Source organism: Oncorhynchus clarkii, chromosome 24, assembly GCF_045791955.1.
Source record: "Oncorhynchus clarkii lewisi isolate Uvic-CL-2024 chromosome 24, UVic_Ocla_1.0, whole genome shotgun sequence".
NCBI classification, from domain to species: Eukaryota; Metazoa; Chordata; class Actinopteri; order Salmoniformes; family Salmonidae; genus Oncorhynchus; species Oncorhynchus clarkii.
This window is the reverse complement of record NC_092170.1, coordinates 6260347-6269683: the sequence shown is the minus strand read 5'-3', so window position 1 is coordinate 6269683 and position 9337 is coordinate 6260347.

The window sequence follows — 9337 nt, the reverse complement described above, 5'->3', positions numbered from 1 at the left end:
CGAAACGATACATCCACAACTTTTATAAATTGTTGATTTTTTTTGTCAGAAATGATTGCCTACGGGCACATTCATGGTTGTGTAAAATATTACTGTTCTCAGATTTTTTTAATTATTGATTTTAGATGTGTTTGATACATACTACCGTTCAAAAGTTTGGGGTCACTTAGAAATGTCCTTGTTTTTGAAAGAAAAGCACATTGTTTTGTCCTTTAAAATAACATCAAATTGATCAGAAATACAGTGTAGACATTGTTAATGTTGTAAATGACTATTGTTGCTAGAAACGGAAGATTTTCTATGGAATATCTACATGGGCAACGGAGGCCCATTATCAGCAACCATTACTCCTGTGTTCCAATGGCATGTTGTGTTAGCTAATCTAAGTTTATCAATTTAAAAGGCTAATTGATCATTAGAAAACCATTTTGAAATTATGTTAGCACAGCTGAAAATTGTTGTTCTGACTAAAGAAGCAATAAAACTGGCATTCTTTAGACTAGTTGAGTATCTGGAGCATAAGAATCTGTGGGTTTTATCACAGGCTCAAAATGTCCAGAAAAAAATAACTTTCTTCTGAAACTCGTCAGTCTATTCTTGTTCTGAGAAATGAAGGCTATTCCATGAGATAAATTGCCGAGAAACTGAAGATCTCGTACAACGCTCTGTACTACTCTCTTCACAGAACAGCCAAACTGGCTATAACCAGAATAGAAAGAGCAGTGGAAGGCCCCAGTGCACAACTGAGCAAGAGGACAAGTACATTAGAGTGACTAGTTTGAGAAACAGATGCCTCACAAGTCCTCAACTGGCAGCTTCATCAAATAGTACCCACAAAACACCAGTCTCAATGACAGCGGTGAAGATTCGACTCCGGGATGTTGGCCTTCTAGGCAGAGTTGCAAAGAAAAAGCCATCTCAGACTGGCCAATAAAAATAAAATATTAAGATGGGCAAAATAACATAGACACTGGACAGAGGAACTCTGCCTAGAAGGCCAGCATCCTGGAGTCACTTCTCCACTGTTGATGTTGAGACTGGTGTTTTGAGGGAACTATTTAATGAAGCTGCCAGTTGAGGACTTGAGAGGCATCTGTTTCTCAAACCAAACACTCTAATGTCCTTGTCCTCTTGCTCGGTTGTGCACCGGGGCCTCCCACTTCTCTTTCTATTCTAGTTAGAGCCAGTTTGCACTGTTCTATGAAGGGAGTAGCACACAGCGTTTTACGAGATTTTCAATATCTTGGCAATTTCTAGCATGGAATATCCTTCAAATTACTAAAATGTCAAATGGAAATGTTTTACATACATGTAAAGGCACTATTTAAATATTGATGTCACAAATGTATAATTTGTATTTTTTTTATATTAAAAATGTAGTTATTTGTTACATTTGACAGTGTCAAACCTAGCAGTACTACTTATGTCTCTGAGAGTGAGACGGATGTATAGCAATTTGCAATTAAAAACATGATTATTTGTCTCTCTGAAATTAAACCAATGACAGATTTTAAACAAATACATGTCTCTCATTGAACAAACCCATTTCATGATTAGATAATGTAAAAACACACCAATCTCTTTCAGAATTTCTTTATACAATAAAAGCTAATTTACCAACATTTCTGAACATAGATGTATTCGGTTGTGGAATGAATCTCTTGAAATGTATTCACGTTTAGTGAAACACGAGATATAATGAAAGTACTCTTTGTTTGTTTCTTTTGTAGAGCACAAATATTGTCAAGCAATGGGGAAGACCACATTGAGAACCGTAATTGTCTGTGGTGAGCAAGTATTTATTCATGTGTGTGGATCTTGAATTGTAGTATCACTCTTATGTACCTCAAACGAATAAATATGCGTGTGCATGTGCGTGTGTGTGTGTGTTTTAGTATCCACAGTGTATAGTGCTTTAGGTTGTGTAGTGACAGGCCCAGACCAGAAGAAGGTTCCTGTGGGCTCTAATGTTCGACTGTCCTGCGACTTCACTCAGTGTTTGAAAAGTCTGGGACATCACCAAATCAGTGCGGAGTGGGAGTTCATTGACAAGGTAAATCCCTCAAAATATATAATGTCACAACAAATGTAGCGTTTAGGATTGCTGGTGTAATATCATGTTTTCTAAAAAGTGACATGCAGTTGAAGTCGAAAGTTTACATACACTTAGGTTGGAGTCATTAAAACTCGTTTTTCAACCACTCCACAAATGTCTTGTTAACAAACTATAGTTTTGGAAAGTCGGTTAGGACATCTACTGTGTGCAGGACACAAGTCATTTTTCCAACAATTGTTTACAAACAGATTATTTCACTTATAATTCACTGTATCACAATTCCAGTGGGTCAGAAGTTTACATGCACTAAGTTGACTGTGTCTTTAAACAGCTTGGAAAATTCCTGAAAATTATGTATTGGCTTTAGAAGCTTTTGATAGGCTAATTAACATAATTTGAGTCAATTGGAGGTGTACCTGTGGTGTATTTCGAGGCCTACCTTCAAATTCAGTGCCTCTTTGTTTGACATCATGGGAAAATCAAAAGAAATCAGCCAAGACCAAAGAAAATTTGATTTAGACCTCCACAAGTCTGGTTCATCATTGGGAGCAATTTCCAAATGCCGGAAGGTACCACGTTCATCTGTACAAACAATAGTACGCAAATATAAACAACATGGGACCACGTAGCCGTCATACCGCTCAGGAAGGATACGCGTTCTGTCTCCTAGAGATGAACGTACTTTGGTGTGAAAAGTGCAGATCAATCCCAGAACAACAGCAAAGGACCTTGTGAAAATTCTGGAGGAAACAGGTACAAAAGTATCTATAACCACAGTAAAACGAGTCCTATGTCGACATAACCTGAAAGGCCGCTCAGCAAAAGCCAGACTACAGCTTGCAACTGCACATGGGGACAAAGATTGTACTTTTTGGAGAAACGTCCTCTGGTCTGAGGAAACAAAAAATAGAACTGTATGGCCATAATGACCTTCGTTGTGTTTGGAGGAAAAAGGGGGAGGCTTGCAAGCCGAAGAACACCATCCCAACCGTGAAGCACGGGGGTGGCAGCATCATTTTGTGGAGGTGCTTTCCTACAGGAGGGACTGGTGCACTTCACAAAATAGATGGCGTCATGAGGAGAGAAAATTATGTGGATATATTGAAGCAACATCTCAAGACATCAGTCAGGAAGTTATAGCTTGGTCGCAAATGGGTCTTCCAAATGGACAATGACCCCAAGCATACTTCCAAAGTTGTGGTAAAATGGCATAAGGACAACAAATTCAAGGTATTGGAGTGGCCATCAAAAAGCAATGACCTCAATCCTATAGAAAATTTGTTGACAGAACTGAAAAAGCATGTGCGAGCAAGGAGGCCTTACAATCCTGACTCAGTTACACCAGCTCTGTCAGGAGGAATGGGCCAAAAATCACCCAACTTATTGTGGGAAGCTTGTGGAAGGCTACCCGAAACGTTTGACCCAAGTTAAACTACTTAAAGGCAATGCTAACAAGTACTAATTGAGTGTATGTAAACTTCTGACCCAGTGGGAATGTGATGAAAGAAATAAAAGCTGAAATAAATCATTTTCTCTACTATTCTGACATTTTGCATTCTTAAAATAAAAAGGTCATCCTAACTGACCTAAGACAAGGCAGTTAACCCACTGTTCCTAAGCCACCATTGGAAATAAGAAATTGTTCTTAACTGTTAAATAACAGTTAACTTGTTAAATAAAGGTAAAATAAAATTTAAAAAAACGGGGATTTTTACTAGGAAATGTCAGGAATTGTGAAAAACTGAGTTTAAATGTATTTGGCTAAGGTGTATGTAAACTTCCGACTTCAACTGTAGATATGTAGTATATGTTCAGTACTATTTGTATTTGTACTAATCTTGAGCACCAAAAAATTCACAATAACAGGGCTCAATGGATAAAGCCCGGCACTGTCTCATATACCACTACCATAACCAAACTGTCACCGTTGAACCCAGAGTGTCTCTGGTTGGGAACATCTCTGAAGGTGACTTCTCGATCCTGCTGCTGTCGGTGACAGTCCAACGTAGTGGCACCTACCTGTGTCGCCTGCGTTCTCCACATGGATATTCAGACATTCATGAGAGTCACACACAGGTCACAGTGGTGGAGAGATCAGGTACATACTTCAATTTGAACGATAACAACTGGACTTGCTAAGCAAGCATTAAAAACAATTATATGTAAAAAAAAAAAAATACAAAAAGAAATCTAAGTGTATATGCTGAAAAAGGAGTTGGGCTATACAAATCAGGTTGACAGATTTATCTTTCGTCTTTACACCTTGATTTTCCCAGGGCAGCACAGGAGTTTCCCAGGAGATCTCCATAAACCTGGTGTAAACCATCCGGATTGGCTGTTGCCTCTCTGCTGCGTGCTTTTTTCACTCTTCCTGGTGGGCGGAGTCACAGTGGGAATATGCATGTGTCGGAGGAGGTCACCGCGGCAACAAAATGACAAGTGGTGAGATAATGCTAAGAGAGACCAGCAGGTGGACATGAGAGAAAGGAGAAGACAGGGAGAGAGCAGAGTCAAAAAAACATGTACAAGATATGCCTATTTTAGAGGCAGAGATAAATAAGACAAATATATTGGAGACATGAAACGCCATACAAAAACCAATGAAAGCTACATTTTTTTTGGTATGCTCTTTCAGTCACATCCAGGTGAACGTAACACGCGGAGAAGTAACACGGGAAGCCAATGGAAACAAGGTAACTGTTCTTAACTGACTTGCCTAGATGAATAAATGTTAAATAAAAAAATAAAAAACACATGCAAACAATAACATACAAGCAATTAATGCAAACACACAAACCCGCATGCAAAAACTCAGGTAACACTCGTCGTCTGAGTCTCTCTCTCCCTCACTTCTTCTCCCTGCTTCCCTCGCAGTCAATGAATAAACCAATGATAACCCATCCCTATGTGCTGCACTGGTGTCTTCACCCACTCTGATTTCCCAGCTGTGTAACATTTCCCTCTGTAACACGGACTGTACCTGCTCACTCTAACTCGACCACAGGACACAAACTGCTATGTCACGCTCCAGAGGCTCAGGGCCCCGCCCCCTCCCACACCCTCTAGAGGAGAGGGCATCTACGTTACCATGGTAAGCACACTGTGTACAGAACAGAGGCTTTAATTCATCTATTTTGAGATGACCATACAGCCATTTCTGACATACAATAGACAGGTTTTAAAAATGTTTTTATCACTTGCCTGTCCTTGCGCATGAATGTGTGTGTGTGTCTACGTGCGTGAGCTCGTGTGCATGTATGCGCGTTTGCGATGCATCAGAGTAATCTCTTTACGTATCTCTCTCCTTCCTGAATCTAGCACGGCACTCCCGCTGGGACTTCAGGTGTCCATTCCAAGCCCCAGACTCACCCCAGCAGAAAGACTCTCCCAGAGGAGTGGCGGCAACAGGACATACCCACAAAGCCCCAACACTGCCCTTGAGCACCTCCAACCAACCCCTCCTCAGAAGACTCAGACACAGGGAACTGCTGTGTTGAGACTATCAGCTCGGCAATTTCAAATCACCATTGTTCCTTTGCGCCATTGCCGAAGAACCACTATGTTTGGTTCATTTCAAAAGGGGTGAAAATCTGTTACTTTGGAAGAGAATCCAGAACCACCTATATACAAATTGATCTCTGACACTATAATCAGAGTGGTTATTGAAGTTAGGAAAAAGAAGATTCCTATAATTTAGCTATATCAAGATAACGTATTACGATTACTTAGAAGATCCTTCCTTCTTGCTAATAGTCCCCTGGGTGCAGAGGAGCCCTCTCAGCTCTTAAGTGTAACCCTAACAGAGATGAAACAGTTATTATTGTTTGACCGGTAGGGATTTTAAAAACAGGAAGTGGGGAGAGAGGTAATCGTGCACATGGTTTCCTCCACCAGCTGTAACACTCTGTAGCAATTACCCGGGGGACATCCCACAGGATATATACAGGACATTCGCAGGACATTGCATAGGACATTCACAAACCATGCACAGGACAATCCATTACATGTGCCCTCCCTATAGATACTTTTTTGCGAGGGTGTGATTTGTTTTCCCTAACTTACTGTCTTGGTGTGAAGTTTGTAAGTTGTTTTTTTATCGATAAAAAAAATCAATCAATCAACAATGATTTTACTAAAACTGTTGTTCAAAAGTGGCTTTCCTGTCTTGCACGCGGCAGTTCGAGAAATAGGTAGATACTTCCACTTCTGTTGAGATGCTAGATTGTTTTTGTTTGATTATTCAACAAGCATACCATCTCTCTGTTATTGGTAAGCTGATTTGCTATATAACCGATTGGTGAGCAACATTTGATGTAGCCTTTGAAAATAGGTCATGTCACCATCTGCAATGACTTGACCACTACACAACGTGTCCTTTGCCTTTAGTCCCAGAGTGCTCCTCTCTCAAAGTTGTGGCTGAACGCTACACTTGTAGATCAACATTATTGGGCAGCTCAGTTTCAATACAGATCAATGGTCATTGATGCCCGTCGAGAGCAGACTTGAAAAAGATTGCATTTCAAAATCATTACACCACTGGATTGCGTATCATTACACCACTGGATTGCACACCACTGGATTGCATATCATTACACCACTGGATTGCATATCATTACACCACTGGATTGCACACCACTGGATTGCGTATCATTACACCACTGGATTGCACACCACTGGATTGCATATCATTACACCACTGGATTGCACACCACTGGATTGCATATCATTACACCACTGGATTGCATATCATTACACCACTGGATTGCATATCATTACACCACTGGATTGCATATCATTACACCACTGATGGGGCATGACTGCAGTTAACACGTTGTATTGAAGTCTTAAAAGATGCAAATCATGATAGTACATACAAAAAAATGCATCATATCATCTTCCCATCAATCTCCTCCACTGTTTATCTAATGCTTACCCTTCCCTCTCTTTTTTTGCCTCTCTATCTCCAGTGTGATGTGTGAACGTCCTTGTTTATTTACTTGTTTCTGCTCTAAAGCCTCTCAACTCATCCCCTGAATCCCCAGAATGATTGCGTTCTCATCTATGGTAAAGGTCTGTGCCAAATGGCACCGCCTGCTGTCAAATGCTGCCTTCTCTCAAAGGGCACACGAACAAACACACCAACCTGCAATCTGTTGGGATGGCCAAACTAGAGCCGTGGAGTCCTTTACACTCATAGTTACTCCTGTAGTGGCACACCTGAGTACCCCTGTGGGTTTTGGGCTGTTTTTACTGTAGCAGGAGGAATGTTCTACAAAGAATGATAGGGCTGTATTTGACAAGATTAGATCCCATCCTCATGATTTTTCCATGATTAATTGCTCATCCCTGTTTATATTTGTATCACTTTCATTTAATCCTCTATCTTCAGTATTTCCCATTATGTTCCCTGCAGTAGCTATTCGTGTCTGGCGCCATTGTGCTTGACTGATCAGTAAAGGGGTTTAATACCGAAATCTCTCTTTTGTCGGTATTGATCTTTTCATCCTCATCCGTTCATCCCACTCTTTCCCTGCCATCTATCTCTTCCCCACACCCGTTAAACTTCATATTAGAGCTCCCTTACTCCCTTGCGTTCTTCCTCGGTACCTATTTGTTCCTGAACTTGCTATTGATGAACAGAAAGGGAGGGGTAAGGTCTTGCTGCGGAGCAGGTTGAATATTTTGTTTGTTTAGCTACCACGACCACTTCGTTCTTCACATGATCTTTTTCCCCAGACTTCCCAAACTCCTCCTCCCAGGAAACGGAGAGACAGTGCTCATAAACACACCTGTTGCCTCTTTACATGTGTCTGTTCATTCTATGACCCCGTGTAGAGATATCTCGAGTAAAATGCTAAGAATCAAACATGACCTTAATTAAAAGATCATCTATAATTTCCTCGGAAGCTTTCTGATGCTATATCGGAGTTGCTCTCCTTGTGAGGTAATAACACATGTCGACATGCAGCAAAGTGAACTCCTCTCAATAGTTGCAAACAAAGACTTTAATAATGCTAAGCCTTTTATAATCAGATTCAGCGCAGACTAAAAGGCCCCGAGGTCTGTTGTCCACAGGCTATGCTGAAATATGGTCAGTATTCATTCAAACTGTGCTCTACCGGTGTGAAAGCGCATCCTACCTCTGCACACTGAACTACCAAACAATGCACCCTTTTAAAGGGAATTTCCCCAATCTTCACGGAGATCGTGTTCATGGTGAACGCTGCGAATGCCAGCTCAAGTGTGCTTTTAGAAGAGTCACCTGTGTGTCAATCTGAACCACACAGTAAAAAAAAAAAAAATCTCCGTCAAAATGTGTCCGTTTAAGCGAAAGATATCTGCTGTTTTATGTGGGCTGCGTCTCAGTCTACCACGTCAACCTAGCGGCAGAGCTACGGCGCTGTTTGTCAGAGCAGGAGACATCCCAAGAATCCGTCCTCCCATGAAAATGTCTGTAGTGTCCAAACGGTTTGGCCTATGGACTAATACGACTCTATGGAAAGACGAGACTCTCACAAACACGATGGTGTTCTCCCTTTTGCTCTATGACCCCCACACGTGTCATGGGACTCGTCTGAAGGTAACCCATACAAATGAATGGGAGTATGGAAGTAGTTTTCTGCCAACAAAAAAAAAGAGGTTACATTTGTGTCCCATAACATTTTCCGGAGCTTTCTTACATCTCATAGATTTAGGACAGACACCTCAACACATTATTCCTTCTGATTTGTTGTTTTACTGTCTTTTTTTAGAAATGTGTTATTCAATGCATTTCTTTGGGCCATAGTAGTAAAGGCCAGAGGCTTTGACTTTTAGAGGTTAAAAGGCACCTCCGACATCGCCTAAACATGACCAATGCATTTGTCAGATTGAATCCCGGACAGTTTCTGTCAGGTGTTATTGGGCGTTGTTTATGTGTATAGCAGTCCAACTGCTCAGTGAATAATTAGGACAGAAATTGTTGACAAACCAACATCCTTAATTCATGAGAATTCCCAGGGCACTTCGAAAACTGGAAACTCTATATACAAATACACATGCCCACAAAGTAAGCAGAGTCGTAACTTTGATAGAAAAATAGGGGGGAGGGCATTTGATTTGCCATTCAAAGCTAATTTTGTGCATGACCTCTAGACACAAGTGTCAAAAATAGTGCAAAAATACCATTTCAAAATTACATTTCTATGACTGCAATCAAACAACGGTCTTTATTATTTTGTCTTGGGATGATGACGTCATGAAAAAAATCCTGTCCTTTCCTCAATGGTCAGACTATCTCTG